We start from the raw sequence: 22995 nt of genomic DNA, 5'->3' as shown, positions 1-22995 counted from the left end.
AAAGGCACTGGAACAGAACTCTAGGCACAGGGCTCCTGGAGCCCTAGAGTCAGACTAAACCCACACTTAGTAAGACTCACCCCCAAAGAGAGAACAAAGAGATTGGGTTCTTTTCTTTTCCAAAACAAAAGCCTAACCATATTTTTATTTAGACCATCATTTCACTCTTTTATTTTTTTTTGTGCCAGTCTTGGGTTGGAACTCAGGGTGCGGGTGCTATCCTTGAGCTTTCTTCCTTGATGCTAGCACACCACCGTTTGAGCCATAGCCCCACTTCCAACTTCTTGGTGGTAATTGGAGATAAGAATCTGAGGGACTCTCATGTTCAATCTGGCTTCAAACTGAGATCATCAGATCTCAGCCTTCTGAGTAGCTAGAGTTATAGATGTAAACCACTGGCACCCACATGACTTTTCTTCCTTTCTTACTTTCTTCCTTTTTTTTTTTTTTTTTTTTGGTGGTGGTGGTGGTGGTCGTGGGGCTTGAACTCCTGGGCCTGGGCACTGTCCCTCCACTCTTCAGCACAAGACTAGTGCTCTACCATTTGAGCCACTGTGCCACTTCCAGTTTTCTGGTGGTTTATTGGAGATAAAAGTCTCACAGGCTTTCCTGCCCAGGCTGGATTTGAATCACAATCCTCAGATCTCAGCCTCCTGAGTCCTGAGAAGCTAGGATTACAGGCATGAGCCACAGGCACCCAGCCCAGATAACTTTTCTTCCAACATGTTTTTGAAAATCTGAGCACAAGGTAACAGTACTTGTAGAGCACATGGGCAGCAAAGATGGCGCTGAGAGGGGGTTGAGTGGGCAGAGCCCAATTTACTGTAGAGCACATGGGCAGCCAAGATGGCGCTGAGAGGGGGTAGAGTGGGCAGACCCCAATTGATCTTCCATCAGTGCCTAACCAGCCCGGGAAGGCTTAGGTGCATGATAGGGTGTGACCTTGACAGTGATTGGTTCCTCTTCCTCCCTTGCCATGCCACCCGCCCTTTTTGGCTTTAAAAAGGGCTGCTCTCTGTTAATAAAGGAGTTTTCTACCTATTGGATTTGGCTCTCGGCTGTGTCTGATTGTCTCCCGGGCTGAGGGAGGCTGGGGAACGGGCAAGTGCCGCACTTACCTTTCCTCGGACCCCGTCTGTCTTTCGTGGGACAGAGGAAGACCCAACAAGTATTATCTGTTTACTTTGAAAGAGAAAGAAGGCTGAAATAGGCCATGTGCTTTCCAAAGATTTTAGCATAACTGATGAGAGCAAGGTCTTCAGGACTAAGCTGTGTCTCAATATAAAAATACTAAGAAAAAAAACCTAGATGTCCAAATGTCTAATGACAGAACAATGGTTTGGTTACAGTATAACTACATGGTAAAATTATTATACAACTAAAGAATTATTCTTGAGGGGGTAACAGTGTTGAAAAAGAAATGTAATCATTACCTTACTTATGTAACTGTAACACCCCTCCCTCATTCATCAACTTTACAATAATTTCTTTTTATGTTTTTGAAGCATTTTAATTTTTTATTTTTTATTGTGAAAATACAGAGGGGTTACAATTACATGGGCAAGGTAATGGGTACATTTTTTTTTTTTTTTTTTTTTTTTTTTTTGTCGGTCGTGGGGCTTGAACTCTGGGCCTGGGCGCTGTCCTTCAGCTCTTCAGCTCAAGGCGAGCGCTCTACCACTTGAGCTACAGCGCCACTTCCGGTTTTCTGGTGGTTTATTGGAGATAGGAGTCTCACAGTCTTTCCTGCCCGGGCTGGCTTTGAACCGTGATCCTCAGATCTCAGCCTCCTGAGTAGCTAGGATTACAGGCGTGAGCCACCAGCGCCCGGCTTATGGGTACATTTTTTATCAAGCATTTTTGCCTCCTCCTTTGTTTCCCCTTCCCATCCCTTCCCATCTCACCCTCCCCCTCCCTTGTCCCATGCCAAAGTTGTAACGCTTGTTTTTCAACATAATGTCTTGTACATCTATCTCATTGTTGCGATGGGTCCACCTGTATCCCTATTTAAACAATTTGTTTTCTCCCTTCCCCTCCACAAATTATACCTACATCAAATACAGTGAAAACAGGGGTTATACCGTGGGGGAGGGACAAACAAAGCAACAAAGAAATATCTTATAAATATGTTAGAAACAATAGCAAGAAAGAAAAAACAATTGAGTCCTTATCTTGGGGTTCATTTCGCCTAACATCAACTTATCTAACATCAACTTCTGCTTGTCTCAGACACATACTAGTTATTGCAATTTACAATAAATTTTTAAAATAATAATTAACAAATGAAAAAAAGAATTATTCTCTTAAATCACTTTAATGACCTGGGGAAATATATATAAGCTTAAGTGAAAGAATCATGAGACCAAATTGATAAGTGTATATGTGAGGATGTTTATAAACATACTCTCATACTGGAAAAGATGTACAACAAATTGCCAGTAACCGACATCTAATGGGAAGATTAATAGTTATTTTAATTCTATTCTGTGTTTTCCAGCCATTCCATAATGAATAGATGTTGCTACTAAAATCAGAGAATAAATAAAGCCAGGCACCTATGACTCACACCTGTCATCCTATCTACACAGGTGGCTGAGCTATGAGGAACACAGTTCAAAGTCAGAGGGGGAGGTGTGGGAGGGGGGAGGGCAAGGGGAAGGGAAGTCTGTGAGACTCTTTTCTTTTCTTTTTTTTTGCCAGTCCCGGGGCTTGAACTCAGGGTCTGGGCACTGACCCTGAGCTTCTTTTGCTCAAGGCTAGCACTCTAGCACTTGATCACAACTCCACTTCTGGCTTTTTCTGTTTATGTGGAACTGAGCAACCAAATCCAGGGCTTCGTGCATGCTAGGTAAGCACTCTACCATGAAACCATGTTCCCAGCCCCATCTGTGAGACTCTTATCTCCAAGTAACTACCCAAAAGCTGGAAGTGGAGCTATGGTTCAAATGGTATAATGCTAGCATTGAGCAAAAGCTTGGGGACCATTCCCAGGCCCTGAGTTTAATCCACAGGACTGGCACAAAAATAAACAAATAAATATTATTGAATGCATAACCTTTCTGAAGAGAAACATTCAATCCATGAGCAAAACAATATTCACTATGCGATAGAAAATTAAGAACATTTTGTAAATGTCCATCTCACCAAAAAACACATTTATATCCTGCAGGTACCCAAAATTCCTATAATTAGAATGTCACCCCACAATATATTTGAACAAGCAATACAAGTTGTATAGTCATTTGTGTTGCTTTTAGTAGCATAATTTTTATATTGTTTGTTTAGTATTGTCCTATTAGATACATGTGTTAGAATAGAGCCCAACCAATGAGTTCATAATCACTAGGTTCATTTTGATGTAGTTTCTAAAGCCTAAGATCTCTTCTACAGCAGCTTCACTAGGAGCCTCCAGGAAAGGCAAATCTTATGTTTATTAGCAAGACACACAGTCATGATCTCTTCATTCAGAAAAGTACCAATTCTCTATTTTATTATGCACTGCAACTGACCTTATATTCAAAGTGCCATCAGATGCAAATTGAAACACCTGGAGTATTACATAGACCTAGTTGGAGATGAATGATAAAATTTTTCCTTGTAGCTGCACATAGAACATAATAGAATCCTAGATTTCATGAGCCATGCAAATAATAGTATAAATAGTATTGGAATAAATAGTATTGAGCTAAACTAGATTCTTGCTACCTGTTCATCAAGGGCAAGAGTGCCTATATAATACTTCTGGCCAATTAACAAATCTTCAGTGATTACAATTCTACTAAGGAAAATCTATTTTTAATATCCTTGTATGAAGCCGGGCTCTGGTGGCTCATGCCTATATTCCTAGCTACTCAGGAGGCTGAGATCTGAGGATGGCAGTTCAAAGCCAGCCCGGGCAGGAAAGTCTGTGAGACTCTGATCTCCAATAAATCACTAGAAAACCGGAAGTAGCGCTGTGGCTCAAGTGGTAGAGTGCTACCCTTGAGCTGAAGAGCTTAGGGACAATGCCCAGGCCCAGAGTTCAAGCCCATGACTGACAAAAACAAACAAAAAATTTATTTATGAAATGATAACTCAAAATCTTACAGTAGCTCTTCTAGAATATGGTCTTCTGATTTCATTTTTCAACCCTAACTAACCATCACTGGATTATCTTGACTACAGCATACTAATTATCCCTAAGGTACTAATTTTCTAGCTTCATAAACCACACACTGATGAGTCTTCAATAATAAAGTATAAACCATATAATAATATGCATCTTTAAATGGAAAGAATAGCCAAATTATTACTATTGCCTCTCAAAGAATGGAATTGGGAAAAGAATATTTTTCTTCATTTGTCTGTGCTATTTGAAGAGTTCACTAAGGCATTTTTTGAAATGTATATTTATATTAATAATAAATTTTGGAACAATGAGATAAATAATAGATGGATATTTCTTCATTCAAATTAAAGATTTGTCTCTGCCCATGTTCAAACGTACACAGCACCGCATGGGGGTGGGGGGAGGAGGGGAGATTGCCAAAGTATATCATGAACAAGAATTTTGCTGGAAATGTTAGAAGGGTAAGTTGGCATCAAGTAAGCAATTTAAAATATATTTTTTAATTTGATTTTATTGTAAAGATGTTGTACAGAAGGGTTACAGTTACATGAGTAAGGCAATGAGTACATTTTTTTTCTTTTCCTTTTCTTTTTTTTGGTCGGTCATGGGGCTTGAACTCTGGGCCTGGGTGCTGTCCCTCAGCTCTTCAGCTCAAGGCAAGAGCTCTACCACTTGAGCCACAGCACCACTTCCAGTTTTCTGTTTATGTGGTGCTGAGGAATCAAACCCAGGGCCTCATGCATGAGAGGCAAGCACTCTACCACTGAGCCACCTTCCTGGCCCTGAGTACATTTCTTGTCGAGCATTGTTACCCTTTCCCTTGTTGTTCTCCCACTATCCCTTCCCTTCCCCATCTCTCTCACTCCATGACCACCCCCCTCCCACCCCCCAGAAGTTGTAAAGTTCGTTTCCAGTACACTGTCTTTTGGGTATCATTGTTGCAATGGGTCATCGTGTTTCAGCATTGTTATTCCCCTTCCCCTCCCCAAATTAAACAAGTGTATTTACAAGATTCAGGGTACCAAAATCAAGTACAATGACAATAGGGAATATACCATGGGGGAAGAAATACAAAGGAAACAAAAAAAATCACAAAGTAGATATTGTACATTTAAAACAACAGCAACATTGAGGTTTATTTCACTTAGCAACATCTTATATGGTCAGCTCTTCTGCTCATCTGATAAAATTATCCTAGATATCTACTAATTATTGCAAATGAGGGAAACCATGGAACCTATATTTCTTTGTGTCTGGCTTACTTCACTTACTGTAATTTTTTCCAAGTCTTTCCATTTCCTGACAAATGGGGTGGTGTCATTCTTTCTGATGGAGGCATGGAATTCCATTGTGTCCCTCAGTTCTTCAGCTCAAGGCTAGCGCTCCACCATTTGAGCCATAACACCACTTCCGGCTTTTGCTGCTTATATGGTACTGAGGAATTGAACCCAGGGCCTCATGCATGCAAGACAAGCACTCTACCACTGAGCCACCTTCCCAGCCACCACCCCGCCTTTTTTTAGTCAGTCATGGGGCCTGAACTCTGGGCCTGGGCACTGTCCCTCAGCTCTTCAGCTCAAAACTAGTGCTCTACCACTTGAGCCACAGCACCACTTTCAGCTTTTTTTTTCTGCTTAAGTGCTGCTGAGGAATCAAACCCAGGGCCTCATGCATGCAAGGCAAGCACTCTACCACTGAGCCACTTCCCAGCCCCACATACCACATTTTCTGGATCCATTCATCTACTGAGGGGCATCTGGATTGGTTTCATAGCTTAGCCATGGTGAATAATGCTGCAATAAACATAGTTGTCCTTGTAGCTTTATTATGCCTTGTCTGTAATCATTTGGGTAAATGCCTAAAAGTGGGATTGCTGGGTCATAGGGGAGCTCTATATGTAGTCTTTTGAGGAACCTCCATACTGCTTTCCAGAGTGATCGAACGAGTTTACACTCCCACCAACAGAATAGTAGCATTCCCTTTTGGCCACATCCCCTCCAGCATCTGTTGTTAATTAGATTTCTTGATTATAGCCATTCTAATTGGGGTGAGTTGAAATCTCAATATTGTTTTGATTTGCATTTCTTTTATGGCCAGAGAAGTTGAGCATTTCTTCATGTGTCCATTTAAAAGATATTTTTCAGTGTTCTCTCTCAGGCCTCCTTTTCCCTTGGCCTACTCCCTGCATCCTAGCCTGCATCTGCACATCCCTTTAACAAAGCTCTCAATGCTCACACTTCTTTCTACTAGTAGAGGATTTTAATGAGACTGTTCAAGGAATTATACAATGCATAATTATTATCTATTAATATTTGTTTTGAATCACCTGATCATGTTATCAGAAATCTTCATGCAACATTTATTTATACTAAGAAAAGGGTAATTGCTAACAGTTGACATTTGGGGCAGTTAAGGAAGAAGTGCATGGAGGAGAATAGTCTAAACTCAGAAAAGTGAACTGAAAGGGGAAACCCTCAGCCCTGAATGCAGCAGCCAAGCCTTTGGAGGGCTGGTCAAGGGATTCATAGGAGAAATAGAGAAGCTCAAGAGCATTAATAGCAATTAATTGTATTTCACAATTTTATCCTTTCCTAGGAAGATTATAGATATATATTCAGCAGCAGACAGGGACATGTCTCTGATTAAAAAAAATTGTTGCCAATGATATCCATCTGTCAGCTTATTTGCATCAAGCAAAAGAGCTGAAACTAAAATTCGTGTTTGTGATGAATGGAGATTTGGAAGCCATTTGCTTCATCCTGACTTTTGCTTACTTAGGCATGGTGAAGATACAAAAGACACTGCCAGAAATTTGCTTAGACAACATGGAACATGGGAGCAGGAGTGAGAAAAAAGGAAGGAATCAGTATGAAATATTGCCTCTTCCAGTGCACTCTGGAAGCATTATTTAAACTTGTGAAATGGTTGTTGCTGCAGATGAGGAGCAGGAACCTTTCCTGATTTGAAGGCATTGGCAGGAGGCTTCGTTTGTCAAGGAAGAAAAATGCATAACTCAAAACCAAAGTCACCTGGCCCTGATAACTTGAAATAAATGAAGGAAAACTTCATTCTTTGCTTCAAAGCCAGTGACCCACTTCTGTTCCTCCAGACATGGAGAGTCCTTGCCAGTCTCATTACCTATGAGAGGCCCCTCACATCTAATGAAGGAAGGGGAGAATTAGATGAGAGTGGACACAGGGCGTCATCAGCCTAGCACTGATTGATCACTCTTTGTAGATTTGACTCTATGGTCCTAGGGATCTCTCTCTGTCTCTCTCTCTGTCTCCCTCTCTCTGTCTCTCTCTGTCTGTCTGTCTGTCTCTTTGTCTGTCTCTCTCTCTTTCACACACACACACACACACACACACACACACACACACACACACACACACACACACACACACACACACACACACAGCCTGGGAGCTGTCTCTGAGCTTTTTTGCTCAAGTCTGGCATTCTATCACTTGAGCCATAATTCTACTTCTAGCTTTTTGGTGGCTAATTGTAGGGAAGAGTCCCACTGACTTTTCTGCACAGGTTAGCTTCAAACCACAATCCTCAGATCTCAGCCTCTGGAGGAGATCAGAGGCATGGGTCTCGAGTACCTGGCCAAAGTTAACACTCTTTTTTTTGTCGTTGTTGTTGTTTTGTTTTTTGTTTGCTGCTTGAACTCAGGGCCTGGGCTTTGTCCTTGAGCCTCTCTGTGCTCAAGGCAAGTGCTCAACCACCTGAGCACAGCACCACTTCCAGTTTTTTCTGTTTATGTGGTACTGAGGAATTGAACCCATGGCTTTAGTGCATGCGAGGCAAGCACTCTTATCACTAAGGTACATTCCCAGCCTGAAGTTATTTCTCTTATTTCTCTCTTATTGTTCTTGCTCTCTCCCTCTTTGTCTTTACAAAAGAACAGATTTAACTTTACACTCGTGTATAAATGATTATAAAGAATTCTAAAATGTCTTTTCTCTTCTGATATTCTTCTTTCTTCCTTACTCCCTCCACACTGTGATTTCTGCCCCAACCCCCTCCCAACAAACCCAAAGATTAATCCAGACAGCTAGTGAATGATAATGACTAATCCATTCATGCATCCCTCCCATCCTTTGAACAAACATTTATTTGCAGCCAATTATACATAAGATATTTTTAAGGGAGAAAGGCCACTCTTCCCTGCCCATTCTGCAGCCCATATTCCTAAGAGGTTCAGAAAACTCTGCCCCAAAGTAACGGTAAATAGTTAGAAGCAGTTATCTGTACAGATTTAGAAAGAGATGGTATTACACAAAAATTACAAATCTATTCAAACAATGCTCAGTGATTCCTGGCTTAAGGCTAACCTCCTCCTGCAGCAGCTAAGTAAAATGAACCAGCCAAGCAAATAGAATCTGGTGCCCATGGCAACATACATTACTGCTTTGAACTTGTCAATCCACCACAAGGAAATCACATTAATGGAATGCTTTTCTGCTACAAATAGCTTTTGTTTTCACATTTTAATTACAAGGCTAGATTTATCTTGATTTCTAAATTCTTCAAAAACCTAGGCAAAAAAAAGGAGGGGCATCTAATATTGCTTTGAGAATGCCCTTGGAATTCCAAGCAGTGTTTTAGTTGAAGAAAGAAGGGTGGAGGAAAGAAAGGAAAAGAAAAATCTCACTACCTGTCTATGAAAAGCCAAAGGTTTGAGCAGATACTCTTTTAGTATTTTGTGCCCACAAGCAAACACGTGCACCCATGTAGGGTGTGTGTGTGTGTGTGTGTGTGTGTGTGTGTGTGTGTGTGTGTGTGTGTGTGTGTTTGCGCGTTCCAGTACTAGAACTTGAAATCAAAGTGTGAGCACTGTCCCTTGCTGGTAGAGCTAGCACTCTATCACTTGAGCCACACCTCTACTTCCAGCTCTTTGATAAATAAATGGAGATAAGTGTTTCATAAACTTTTCTGCCCAGGCTAGCTTCAAACTGCCATCCTCAGAGCTTAGCTAGAATTACAGGCATGAGCCACTGGCACCCAGCTTTTTACTTCCTTTTTTTTTTTTTTTCAGACAAGATATTTCTATGTAGCCCAGGCTGGCAGCAAAATCACAATCTTTCTGCCAGGCTCCTGAGTGCTCGGATTACAGTGCTTCTTAATTTTTCTAAAAATGATTTTGTTATTTGTAAAAACAGAAATAATGTTGTCTGCCTCCCAGGAGTGGTGGGAGATTTGATGTTTGCACATATATAAGGGCAGATGCTAAGCATTATCAGTACTGCTGGTTGGTGTGGAAATAGAGAGCCTCACTTCACCTTAGTAGCCCCAAGCTGCTTCATTAAGTCATTATTAGCCAGAAAGAGAAAATGTTCACTTTAGTGATCCTTAATTGCCTAAGTGTGGGCCATGGCTGGAAAGGTTTATGAACACATTTTATGAACAAATAAATATATCCATAAAAATGACTGAATTAGAATTGATTTTCACCACTGATAAAGCTGAGGAAATAAAAGATGACTACTGGTATCCAACAAGATAAAAAGGTTGGAAAATGGGAAGGAAAAAAATTAACATTGTTCTAAATTGCAAATCTTAGTACTCTTCTGTCTGATTGCTCAAATGATTAAAAATAAAGGGGGTAGGGGCTGGGAAGGTGGCTCAGTGGTAGAGTGCTTGCCTTGCAGGCATGAGGCCCTGGGTCCGATTCCTCAGCACCACATAAGCAAAAAGAAAAAAGCCGGAAGTGGTGCTGTGGCTCAAGTGGTAGAGCGCTAGCCTTGAGCTGAAGAGCTGAGAGACAGCACCCAGGCCCAGAGTTCAGGCCCCACGACCAGACCCAAAAATAAATAAATAAATAAATAAATAATAAAGGGGGTCAAAACAACATTAAGATACCACTTCACCCCAGTTCTGTCATCAAGAACTCTAAAACCAACAGATGCTGGAGGGGATGTGGACAGAAAGGAACCCTACTGCATTGTTGGTGGGAGTGTAAACTTGTTCAACCACTTTGGAAAGCAGTATGGAGGTTCCTCAACAGAGTCCACATAGAGCTCCCCTATGACCAGCAATCCCACTTTTGGCCATTTACCCAAATGATCACAAACAAGACCATACTAAAGCTACCAGCACAACTATGTTTATTGCAGCATTATTTACCATAGCTAAGATATGGAACCAACCCAGATGCCCCTCAGTAGATGAATGGATCAAGAAAATGTGGTGTATATACACAATGGAATTCTATGCCTCCATCAGAAAGAATGACATTGCCCCATTTGCTAGGAAATGGAAAGACTTAGAAAAAATCATATTAGGTGAAGTAAACCAGACCCAAAGAAACATAGGTCCCATGGTTTCCCTTATTTGCAATAACTAGTATATGTCTGAGTCAAGCAGAAAAGATCAGATAAGATGATCTTAAGGGAAATGAACCCCAAGATAAGGACACAAGTGTTTTTTTTTCTTTCTTGCTATTGTTTCCAACATATTTATAAGGTACCACATGATTTTTTTGTTGCTTTGTATGTCCCTCTCCCATGGTATAACCCCTGTCTTCACTGTATTTGATGTTAGTATAATTTGGGGAGTGGAAGGGAAAAAAATTTTTTTACATAGGGATACAGGTTGACCCATTGCAACAATGAGATGTACAAGACGCTATGTCAAAAAACAAACTTTACAATTTAGGCAATGAGGGGGGGGGAGGGGAAGATGTAGATGGGACGGAAGGGATAGGAGGGAAAAAAACAAAGGAAGAGGCAACAATGCTTGATAAGAAATGTACTCATTACCTTCCTCATGTGATTGTAACCCCTCTGTACAGTATTTTCACAATAAAAAACTTATTTTAAAAAACTAAAAATAAAGGGGGGTGGGAAGGAGGTTGGGAATATGGCTCAGTGGTAGAGTGCTTGCCTGGCATGCATGAAGACCTGGGATCAATTCCTCAACACCACATACACAGAAAAAGCCAGAAGTGGCACTGTGGCTCACGTGGTAGAACACTAGTCTGAGCAAAAAAGAAAGTCAGGGACAGTGCCCAGGCCCCGAGTTCAAGCCCAGGACTGACAAAAATAAAAATAAAAAATAAGTGGGGGAAGGGGGTTTCATGGAGAACCACCCTGACAGAAGAGCCAACACCTCTCACAGCTGTGTTTCTTCCTAAACATTATAATCCTGATTCTTGAGAAGAATGGAAAGGATACATCTATATGACATATAAACATCCATTTTCAGGTCCTGGATTTACTTACTTTACCCACTAGTAAGTATGGAGAAGTATAAAAATAAAAAATTTGCCAGGGCTTTGGGCACCCCTGACTCTCTGGTCTTTGTAAGGATTGCTGAAAGGAGACCACCACACGGTTCAGGCAGAAGAGAGTTCATTGGGAGAGCCAAACTGCCAGCCTGTACCAGATGCAGGTATGCAGAGAGGGAACTAATGGCAGAGATAAACTATATAGGGAAAGGCAAGGAGGAGGTGTGACCACACTGGATGATGAAGCAGCCTAGGAACCTGGGGTCATTTTGCTGACTCAGGTGACTGACAGTCAGGTGATTGACAGTTACAAGTGATTACTGGTTTCCAGAAGGTGATTTCTGGTAAGACTACATATTGTCCTTCACAAAAAAGGTGAAGGAAGACCCACTGCTTCAGGAAGTTGTGGATTTGTTTTCTTGCTTACTCTCTGAAGCAATTTTATGAAGATCTAAGTAATACATGAAGAATGACAGCTGCTGAATATATGCAGTTTGTTTAAGTAAACACATTTGATGCAGTCATCGTCGGCACCATCCCTCACCTCCCAAGGTCATTCCTTGGGAAAGTCTGGGCTGAGGAAATCACACTCACCTCTGCCACTTCCTAACAATCAGTGCCACCTTCCTTCCTCTAGAACCAGTTTGTTGAACCAAATGGACCCCTTAGGTTGTAGGGGGCAGCTCTTCGGGTTGGCTCTTCTGTGTTTTTGAAGGAAATCCTAAGCAGGTCCTATCTATTTTCAGTTCCATTTCAAGTCTTTAAAAGTCCTTGGCATTTTAGACAATCAATATTTGACAAAATTGAATGCTAAACTCCAGTTTTTATAGCTTCCTTCCCTCAGGCCAGAAACCTGAAATGGGAAAGAACAGGACAGGGCCCACTCATTTCTCTTCTTTGCTCTACTTGCTAGGACATTCTGGGATACTTAGGGTGGAGGAGAGAATGAGAGAAGAAAGAACAGGAGAGGGTCAAAAGCCCTTAAGCCCATACTTTATGAGTAGAGTTGTCATATTGTTTCGGTAACGGATGGCCATGGGGAACTCTCATGGAAGATTCCAGTAGACCTTCAAAGAGTGTTCCCCAGAGGACACACACACACACACACACACACACACACACACACACACTTGGAGAATGTCTTCCTGGCATGCTCGTCTCTGAATGTTGAGGCACTCTTCCTGTAGGTGCTGCTCAATCTCATGGTCATCCCCAGTCTATAATGTCAGCATGGAGACATGCTCCTCTAGTCTGGAGACACTCTCAAAACAGCCCATCCCCTTTCATCTAGCCAAATTGCAATTTATCCTGCTCAGATAACCTAGAAGAAGAAGCCATTGCTGGCATGGCTGTTTGCCCAAACCCCCCAAGCAATACTAGCCACAGCTTCTCACTGAGAACTCCCAACATGTCTCAGAGTTCCACACCTGTGCTTCTCACTCTCTAAGAGGCACACCTGAGGCGGGTTTCCTGAACCTTCCCCTCCCACTCCCACCCCTCCACGCATATGAGGCTGGATAGTGAGAGACAGCCCTGGGGTCAGAAACTGAGTGATTTCAGTAAGTGAACTGACAAGAGAGATCCTGAGCCCAAGGACACAAAAGCAGCCTTGGAAAAATGGATGCTATGAAACAAGACTTGGCATTACCTTTGCTTTGGGAAAGGGAAGTACTTGACTCTGTATTGCTCCTGGCCTTTGAGGTCTCTAGTTCCTCTGTAAGAGTTCCATTTGGCATTCTATTGCAAAAACAAAAAAGAATTTCATCATAATGAAAGGGACATAGTAGGGGATTCTGTCATTGTTTGCTGTCCAGTCCTGTTTCCTTTTTTCATAGTGCTATGGAGAGGCTTGCTAGAGCTAGGAATGTCCTAAGTGGTTTTTTTATTGAAAAAAAAAACTGGTCTTTCATAAGAATTTTTCTCTACCCAGAAGTCCTTAGACAGCACACACATAGAGGGAAGAACTTTGTGTCTTCAGTAGCAGAAATATCATTGATGAGTGATGGGGTGAAGCCTTCCTATACTCCTCCATTGAAGACTCCCTATGGAAAACTTAGGGAAATCTTTTTTATACAGTAATTTTTTACAATACTGTACAGAGGGGTTACAGTTACATGAGCAAGGTAATGAGTACATTTCCTATCAAGCATTGTTGTCTCCTCCTTTATTTTTCCCCTACCATCCCTTCCCTCCCACCTCCACAACTACACCCCACAACCTAAATTGTAAAGTTCATTTTCAACATAGTGTCTTGTACATCTCATTGTTACAACGGGTCAACCTGAATCCCTGTTTAAGCATTTTGTTTTTTCCCTTCCCCTTCCCAAATTAGACCGTCATCAAATACAGTGAAAACATGGAATCTGTCACAGAAGTGTTGTCAGAATGAGTTGATTGATATACATGTGCCTGGCACTTTGCCTAATGAATAAAAGATGCTCCATAAGACGATGACCTTCTCCATGAATCTGAATTTCTATGAGGAAATGACATACTGTAAAAGCATATTTGGATATATATTAGGAATACCCAAGGAAAGGAGACCACAAGCAGTCAGATTGAGATGTGAATCCAAGAGCAGCGCAGGGACTGTGAATGAGGCAACTGAGGAACTAATGGAACATTTCTTCCTCCTGCACCATGGAGTTTGTGCTAATACTAGTTCACCCTCTGGTTCTGGTTTGATCTCTCTCTTATTATTACATCTTACTCAAAAGGGCAAAAGCATACACAACATAATAATAGAAGCAAAATAGAAGAAAGCAAAAATAGTAAAAATAAAAATCAGTAGAGGCTTATTCACCCCCTCCCAACACCACCACCACACCTCAGTATCCAGGTTGGAAGTAGCTTTAAAGCAAAGCAAGGTTTCCATCTAGTGGGGAAGCAGAGGTGTCTAACATTCGTCTTTACAAATGTGAAACCCTCCTCTGCCCTCCATACTGAAGTTGGCGGCTGTTCTAAAGCTATATGCCAACTAAATCATGCTTGACAATTGTATTTGTTTCTGGCTACTTAATTCATTCATTTAGCCCAGTAATAGATATTAACAACATTATATTCCCTACAGCAATGCAAACAATTACAGGCATTTGTAATGTTCCAGCTTCAGTTGTCACCAATGCTAATGCATCAATGAAACTAAATGGGAGGGGGGGGGGGGAAATCTGTCCCTCTACCACTCAGCTAAATAGAATAAGGGTGGTATCTTCTCTTGGAGGAGTAGTGGAAAGAATGAAGATTCTAAGTATTTTGAAAAAGAAACAAAAGACCTTTGCAGCCTGAAACGAGTTATTTGTAACTCTTTCTGATTAAAACAAATGCTACACTAAAACTTCAATCTAACCAATACCTACCAATAGCAAGTAACTTTGGTAAGAAATTATAGCTTCACTAAAGACTTCAAATCATACTTTATGTTATGGTTTATTATGGAAAGAAGTTGAAAATACGTGAAATACTGCACTTGATCACGGAGGCACAGTCAACAAGGAATACTAGGCTTGAAGTTCCAGTCTTTAATTTCCTGTGACTATTTAGACTATGGGGAAAAGGGAAAGACTGCCAAAATAAAGGACTTTAAGGTCTGAGAATGTGGCTTAGTGGTAGAGTTCTTGCCTAGCGTGCATGAAGCCCTGGGTTCAATTCCTCAGTACCACATAAACAGAATAAGCTGAAAGTCGCATTGTGGCTCCCAGTGAGCAAAAGAAGCTCAGGGAAAGTGTCCAGGCCCTGAGTTCAAGCCCTACAACTGGCAAAAATAAAAATAAAGTGACATAAGTGCCACTAATATGAGGTGCTTTTGTTTTGTTGTGTTTTGTTATCAGTCACGGGGCTTGCACTCAGCCTGAATGATGTCCCTGAGTGCTTTTGCTCAAGACTAGCATGTTACCACTTGAGCCACAGTTCCACTTTCAGCTATTTCTGTTTATGTGGTACTGAGGAATCAAACCCAGGGCTTCACACATACTAGGCAAGCATTCTACTACTAAGTCACATTGCCAGCTCCTCTTGATAAGCTTTTTACAGTAAAGTTTAAGCTTTCCTATCTGTCAGTTTCTTATTAATTTGGATATAAAGTTATATCTAATCCAGAATTTCTAAAAAACACTACACAGAATTATCCTTTTACAGAATTGGTCCAGAGATGCTCCTTGAAAAAGTTTCTTGATCATAGGGGTTTGTTTGTTTGTTTTTTGCCAGTCCTGGGGCTTGAACTCAGGGCCTGGGCACTGTCCCTGAGCTTCTTTTGCTCAAGGCTAGCATTCTCCAATTGAGCCACAATGCAACATCCAGCTTTATTCTGTTTATGTGATACTGAGGAATTGAACCCAGGGCTTCATGCATGCTAGGCAAGCACTCTACCACTAAGCCACATTCCCAGCTTTGATCATAGATTTTATAAATGCGTCAACTGTGGCTACTTCTTGAAGATGGCCAATGCAAGTTAGTATATCAAAGACTGAGAGGTCTTCAAAAAATGAAAACTTTTGCACCCCAATTGTTTTCTATACTTAAGCTTCAAGTCCTTATTTTTCATTGATTACTAACATAACACATTAGGAAAGACTGGTTTACAGCCATTTCTTTTTTTAAAAAAATAGAGTATTCCATAATACAAATTACCAGAAAGATTTTATTTTTATATTCTTCCAATGCTTAAGAAAAGGGCAACATATTTTAGTATCTTCTGATATGTTTACCTATTCCATTCTTCTGTGGACAACATATAAATTTCATTAGTGGAACTTTAGTTACTTTTACAGTTATGAGTTATGTATTCAGTGCTGCAGTATGAAGATTCCTCAAAAGACTATATATAGAGCTCCCCTATGACCCAGCAATCTCACTTCTGGACATTTACCCAAATGATCACAAACAAGGTCATACTAAAGCTACCAGCACAACTATGTTTGTAGCAGCATTATTCACCATAGCTAAGTATAGAACCAACCCAGATACCCCTCAGTAGATGAATGGATCAAGAAAATGTGATATATATACACAATGGAATTATGCCTCCTCCAGAAAGAATGACAGTGCCCCATTTGTTAGGAAATGGAAAGACTTGGAAAAAATCATATTAAGTGAAGTAAGTCAGACCCAAAGAAACATAGGTCCCATATTGTAGTTATTAGTATACATGTAGGATAATCTTGTCAGATGAGCAGAATAGCTCAATAGCTATGCACATATGACCATCTAAGATGATGCTAAGTGAAATGAACTCCAAGACATGGGCACAAGAGGTTTTGTTGTTGTTGTTGTTGTTTTGTCAGTCATGGGCCTGAACTCTGGGCCTGGGCACTGTCCCTCAGCTCTTCAGCTCAAGGCGAGCACTCTACCACTTGAGCTACATTGCCACTTCCATGTTGTTGTTGTTTTTAATATACTATGTTATTTCTTGTCTCTTTTGTATTTTCCCCATATGGTTTATCCTCTGTTGTCACTGTATTTGATTTTGGTACCCTGGTATTGTATATATGTTTATTTGAATTAGGAAAGGGAAAGGGAACAACAGAATGGTGAGAGAAAAGACAAGGGGGGAACCAATACAGCAGCTATATACACAAGACGGTATGTTGGAAACATCTGTACAACTTGAGAGGAGAAAGTAGGAGAAAAATGAGAGAAGGGGTAACAAAGTTGACAAGAAATGTACTTATTACCTTACTTATGTAACTGTAACCCCTCTATATAGCACCTTGACAATAAAAAATGAAGTCTTTAACATTTTTAAAACTTTATTTATTGCTTTAATACATATGCATAAATATGTTATATATGATGTAAACCATATATCATATATAAACATACGACTATAACACATTTCTTATTTATATTTCATTGGTTTTGCAAATGCAAAAATAAGATTCTCTTGCCTAATTTCATATATCTATGTCTTGCCTCCCTGAAGAAGATATTGCTAACTTTTAACATTTTCCAGCCTTAATATTCCTCGCAGTTACACTACATCGAGTTATACTACCCAATCCCTTCTCTTAGATGGCATCATAGCTGGCCCATAATGTGAAGTATATATGCCAGTTCTGGCTCAAAGCATTTGACAGTGTGATAGTTTTACCTTCTATTACTTCCAATCAAAGAAGTCTTATATAGAGCTGACAACATTGTAACTGATAAGTCTGCATGAATATTTCATCATTTGAATGACAGCTGCCCTAGGAAGATGCCTAGGCCTACCACAAATTAAAAGTGAATAAGGAAGAAACTTTTGTGACCACAGCATTGAATGAGCTATGCTGACTATCATGATCCTCCACCAACACAGAAAAGGAACTAGAAGTGAATATATCCTAACCCTCCCCAAGCAGCAAAGAAAAATACCTTCCTCCATATCTTAGTATCTCAGGTATAGGTAGGCCATATTACTAATCTGTGTGGCAGGGAATCAGAATTACTTAAATGATAAGAATGAAGATAACCAAATTAATACTTATTAGCAAGCACTAGTGTCTTCCATTTCTAAATACAAAATATATACTGTAAGAATGATTTTAGAAGTTCTGCAAAAACCATTTAGGAAATGCTAGGGTAAAATTCATTTAAAACCTGAAAGTGATATAGCCCTTTTGAATAAGTATCAATACATTTAAGTGGTGTAAATTGTGAAATGTCACCAGAGAAGTTTATTTTACCATGACTTTTCCTTAAAATATGTAATGAGTCATGTAATGTTTCTTCAAGTGATTATTACTATGTGAAAGCATATTTAAATATTAGGAGATTGAGTGTAAAAGTTGAAAAGTTTAAAGTGTTTGAAATGATGATGAAAACTACTAATTTAGTGAGTGGTAATTGCATAACCTGTTTAACTCAGAAAGACTCTACAATAAGGTACCCTTGGGACATCAGCAATATAAGTAGGTAGAGAAGGAGTAAAAACAAGAAGTTTGCATACCAAAGCTAAAGGAGATAATCCAGGTGTAGATTTGACTTCCTTAAAAGCCTAGAGATTAATATTCAAAACCAGTATTCAAATAAAAGAGAGAGATTTAGATTTGCAAAGTGAAGAAAGGTGGACCAGACTGGGAAGGTGGCTTAGTGGTACAGTGCTTGCTTAGTATGCATGAAGCCCTGGGTTCAATTCCTCAGTACCACATAAACAGAAGAAGCTGGAAATGGCAATGTGGCTCAAGAGGTAGAGTGCTAGCCTTGAGCAAAAGGAGTTCAGGGACAGTGCCCAGGCCATGAGGTCAAGCCCCAAGACTGGCAAAAAACAAACAAACAAACAAAGAAGGGAGGACAGTCAAGATTTGATTAGATGAACTGACCAGGATAACAATCAACTCTAGGTAATAAAAGAATAGACTTACTATTGATAAAAGAGAATCAGCAGTCTAATGAACTGAACATCATTTAGCCAACAATTTCCCTCTTAAAAATGCCCATGCGATAATTTTATAAACCACTCAAAGATATTTTGATTCATAGTTGTTAAAATAGTACCTAGGCTTACTTGCTACCTGAATTAATAGTAAACCTACCAAGGCATGAAATTCCATTTTATACTTCAGAAAACTCACAATTAGGGGCTGGGAAGGTGGCTCAGTGGTAGAGTGTGTGCCTTGCATGCACGAGGCCCTGGGTTCGATTCCTAGCACCACATAAGCAGAAAAAGCCAGAAGTGGCACTGTGGCTCAAGTGGTAGAGCACTTGCCTTGAGCTGAAGAGCTGAGGGATAGCGCCCAGGCCTAGAGTTCAGGCCCCACGACCAACAAAAAAAGAAAAAAGAAAACTCACAATTAAATCATGGGACTTTGAAATCTGTCCAAAATAGTTGAAACTATAAATGTTAAGATGTGCCTGCCTCCTAACTGGAACAAAATCTCAGCAATCATACAGGAGTAATAAAGAGAGGAAAAGTCATCCAAAATGACTTTAAAGTCATCCAAATAATCTAATGATAAAGAAAAAATCATAAAGAAAACAGAAATGTTCAAGACCACTCAGGCCTTTTCTAATTTTTCATATTCAATAGCATCCTTCCTTTCAACATTCCCAACTCCTCTTTAAAAAAAGAAAAGAAAGACCTCTTTTCCAAAAATCCAACTTTTCTGTTCTGAACAACTGGCCAGACCACACACACAGAATCTTCTCCATTTTAAGCCAATCATGGTAATCATATTCACCTCTTCTCATTAGTTATTGCTTTGGGCAAGGATATGTAACAACAAGCAACTTTCTGGCTAATAAAATGCTAAGGAAAGTTTTGTACAGAGGTCCTGGGAAAAGGTTTCATTGTTCATAATAGTTGTTTTATTAATAGCCTGAGAAAAAAAAAGCCAACCCACAGAAATGCCAGAGCCAAGAGAACTACAAAGATGCAAAGGCAAATTACTGTCATATCACTCCTGAAGCTATCTGACCTCTGGACAGTTTTTTGGTTTTTTGTTTTTTGTTTTTGTTTTGTTTTGTTTTTTGACACAAAGTCTTGCTGTATTTTCCAGGCCAACCTTAAGCTCACTATGCAGCCCAAGTTGACCTGACACTCAAGATTCTCCTGTTTTGGCCTTAGTCCTAAGTGCTGGTATTACAGGCATGTTTCTGGCTTGATCATCCTATTAGAGAAGCCCCAGGCATCATAGGGGCTACATACATGTACATGCTAGGTATTATTTTAATCTTTAAAAATTTTATTAGAGCCAGGCACCAGTGGCTCACACCTGTAATCCTAGCTACTCAAGAGGCTGAGATCTGAGAATCACTGTTCAAATCCAGCCCATGCAGGAAAGTCCATGAAACTCTTATCTCCAATAAACCACCAGTAAACTGGAAGTGGTGCTGTGGCTCAAGCGGTAGCCAGAGTTCAAGCCCCCATGACTGACAAAGAAAAATATTAGAAAAATGCATTCACAGCTGGGCGCTTGTGCTCACACCTGTAATCTTAGCTACTCAGGAGGCTGAGATCTGAGAATTGCTTTTTTCTTTCTGCTTATGTGGTGCTGAGGAATCGAACCCAGGGCCCATGCATGCAAGGCAAGCGCTCTACCACTGAACCACCTTCCCAGCCCCCGTGCTTTTTTTTTTTTTTAAATAACTGTAGGTAGTAGGCTATTTACCTAGCCTAACTGTCAACAGAATTAATGCTTTCTCTCCTACTACATGTTCCTATCTCTTTTCTCTTTCCTTATGGTTGATACATTTTGCATTATTATAATATGAATGCAATTAAATCTTTTATGCTTGTTATCTAGGTTGGTAGGAGAACATTTATAATGTGCTATTGTAAACAACTATTGTAAAGTGAATGATTAGATTCATAATAAAAATAACATTTTTCTGGAAAAAAGAGAAATATCTAAGTATCAAATTTTAAAGTGTGTTCTCAAATCTTTACCTTTTTTTTTTTTTTTGCCAATCCTGAGGCTTGAACTCAGAGCCTGGGCATTGTCCCTGAGCTTCTTTTGCCCAAGGCTAGTACTCTACCATTTGAGCCACAGCCCCACTTCTGGCTTTCTCTGTTTCTGTAATACTCAGGAATTGAACTCAGGGCTTCATGCATACTAGGCAAGCACTGTACCACTAAGTTACATTTCAGCACTTAATCTTCTTTCTTTACTCCTTCATGAGAATACATATTCACCCTGTTTGTTTTCATTTCCAATACTGTATCTTCTCTGGAACATTGTAATTTAGAGTAGAAACCAGTCATTTGTTTTCATAAAAGTTATGTGGTGGTCCCAGGCACTGGTGGCTCATGCCTGTAATACTCGCTACTCAAGAGGCTGAGATCTGAGGGTTGCAGTTTGCAGCCAGCCAAGACAGGAAACACCATGAGACTCTTATCTCCAATTAACTGCAAAAAAAAGTTAGAAGTGGAGCTGTGGCTCAAGTGGTGGAGTGCTAACCTTAAGGACAAAAGCCCAGGGATCGTGCTCATTCTCTGAGTTCAATCCCCAGGATCTAATAATGTGCTTCGTTCTAAGTTCAAAGGCATTTTTCTTCAGGCATTTGAAGATTTTGCTCATTCACTTAAGCACTTATTACTTTTCTAAAAATTTGTAAAGAAACTTCAGCCACATTTCCCCCACCGAATATTGCTCGTTGCTCTGTAGCTCCCCTTGCTCCAAAGAAAACCAAACCTTTATCCATGGTTTTGCTAGACTTAGTGTGTTCTGTTCCTCTCCTGCCATTCTCATCTCTTCCCCTCCTCCTCTTTGCCCTCTAGTAATGGGGGTTGGGAGAGAACATCATTTGTCTTCTTCCACATCATCAAACCTTTTTGCTGGCACCTTTTAGAAACTGTCATAAAAGTTTCAGAAATAAGACCGTGGGCTAAGGGTATGGCTCAAGTGGTAGAGCACCTGTCTAGGAATAAGACCAATATCTTTTTCTTACCAATATATGAAAAGTAAACATTAAATAATTCTAGAAAGCTGATTATTACTCATAGCAATTTTATTTTTTATAGTCCTGGAGATCAAACTCAGTTCCTTGTGCGTGGTTGGCAAATGTTCCCTAGCCCTTTAGTATAAGAATTTCACTTCCAGGGACTGGGAAGGTGGCTCAGTGGAAGAGTGCTTGCCTTGCATGCATGAGGCCCTGGGTTCGATTCCTCAGCACCACATAAGCAGAAAAAGCCTGAAGTGGCACTGTGTCTCAAGTAATAGAGCGCTAGCCTTGAGTTCAAGGGCTGGGAAGGTGTCTCAGTGGTAGAGCGCTTGCCTTGCATGCTTGAGGCCCTGGGTTCGATTTAAGCAAAAAGAAAAAAGCCGGAAAGTGGCGCTGTGGCTCAAGTGGTAGAGCGCTAGCCTTGAGCTGAAGAGCTTAGGGACAGCGCCCAGGCTTCAGGCCCCATGACCCGGACCCCCCCCCCCCCAAAAAAAATCTGTCAGTCCCAAGTGGCTCATGTCTGTAATCCTAGCCACTAAGCAGACTGAGATCCAAGGGATTAAAGTTCAAAGTTAGCTCAAGCATAAAAGTCTGTGAGACTTCAACTCCAAAATAACCAGCAAAAAGCCAGACTGGACGTATGACTCAAATCATACTAGAGCATCATGCTGGCCATTTGAGAAAGCTAGCAAACTGAGCTTGAGGTCTTCCTGAGTTCAAATCCAAATTCAAAGATAACCATCCCAAGAATGTGTTTGTGTGTGTGTTTGTGTGTGTGTGATTACTTTGTTGTTGTTTGGGAACAAGTTAACACTGTAGCCCAGGCTATGGCCTACAAAGTGAATTCTGGAATTACTGGCATGTACTGCTATGCCCAGAAAATAATGAACAAATTATTTTAAGAATGTGCAAATTCCTTGGGGCTGGGAAGGTGGCTCAGTGGTAGAGTGCTTGCCTTGCATGCATGAGGCCCTGGGTTCGATTCCTCAGCACCACATAAGCAAAAAGAAAAAAGCCGGAAGTGGCGCTGTGACTCAAGTGGTAGAGTGCTAGCATTGAGCTGAAGAGCTGAGGGACAGTGCCCAGGCCCAGAGTTCAGGCCCCACGACCCGACCCAAAAAAGAAAAGAAAAAAAAAAGAATGTGCAAATTCCTTAATCTAACATGACCTTGGGTAATATGAATTCAGACAGAACTAATTATATCTCACACCTTCAGCATCTAATTCAAGATATACTCAACCCTTAAGCTAAAAAGCAAAAAGTGAATCAGAATAAAAATGTTCAAAGTACTTTCTT

General features: G+C 40.5%; 1 non-coding gene across 1 annotated transcript; it reads left to right on the top strand.

The window, feature by feature from the left end:
- Positions 1 to 18905: 18905 nt before the first annotated feature.
- Trnaa-ugc lies at positions 18906 to 18969 on the top strand. Its single transcript has one exon. It is a non-coding gene; the product is annotated as a tRNA-Ala (tRNA).
- Positions 18970 to 22995: the final 4026 nt, after the last annotated feature.

This window comes from Dipodomys spectabilis, unplaced genomic scaffold (genome assembly GCF_019054845.1).
Source record: "Dipodomys spectabilis isolate Male_0828 unplaced genomic scaffold, ASM1905484v1 ptg000089l, whole genome shotgun sequence".
In the NCBI taxonomy this organism is placed as follows: domain Eukaryota; kingdom Metazoa; phylum Chordata; class Mammalia; order Rodentia; family Heteromyidae; genus Dipodomys; species Dipodomys spectabilis.
The sequence above is the reverse complement of the archived record's forward strand: the minus strand, read 5'-3'. Positions and strand labels throughout refer to the sequence as shown.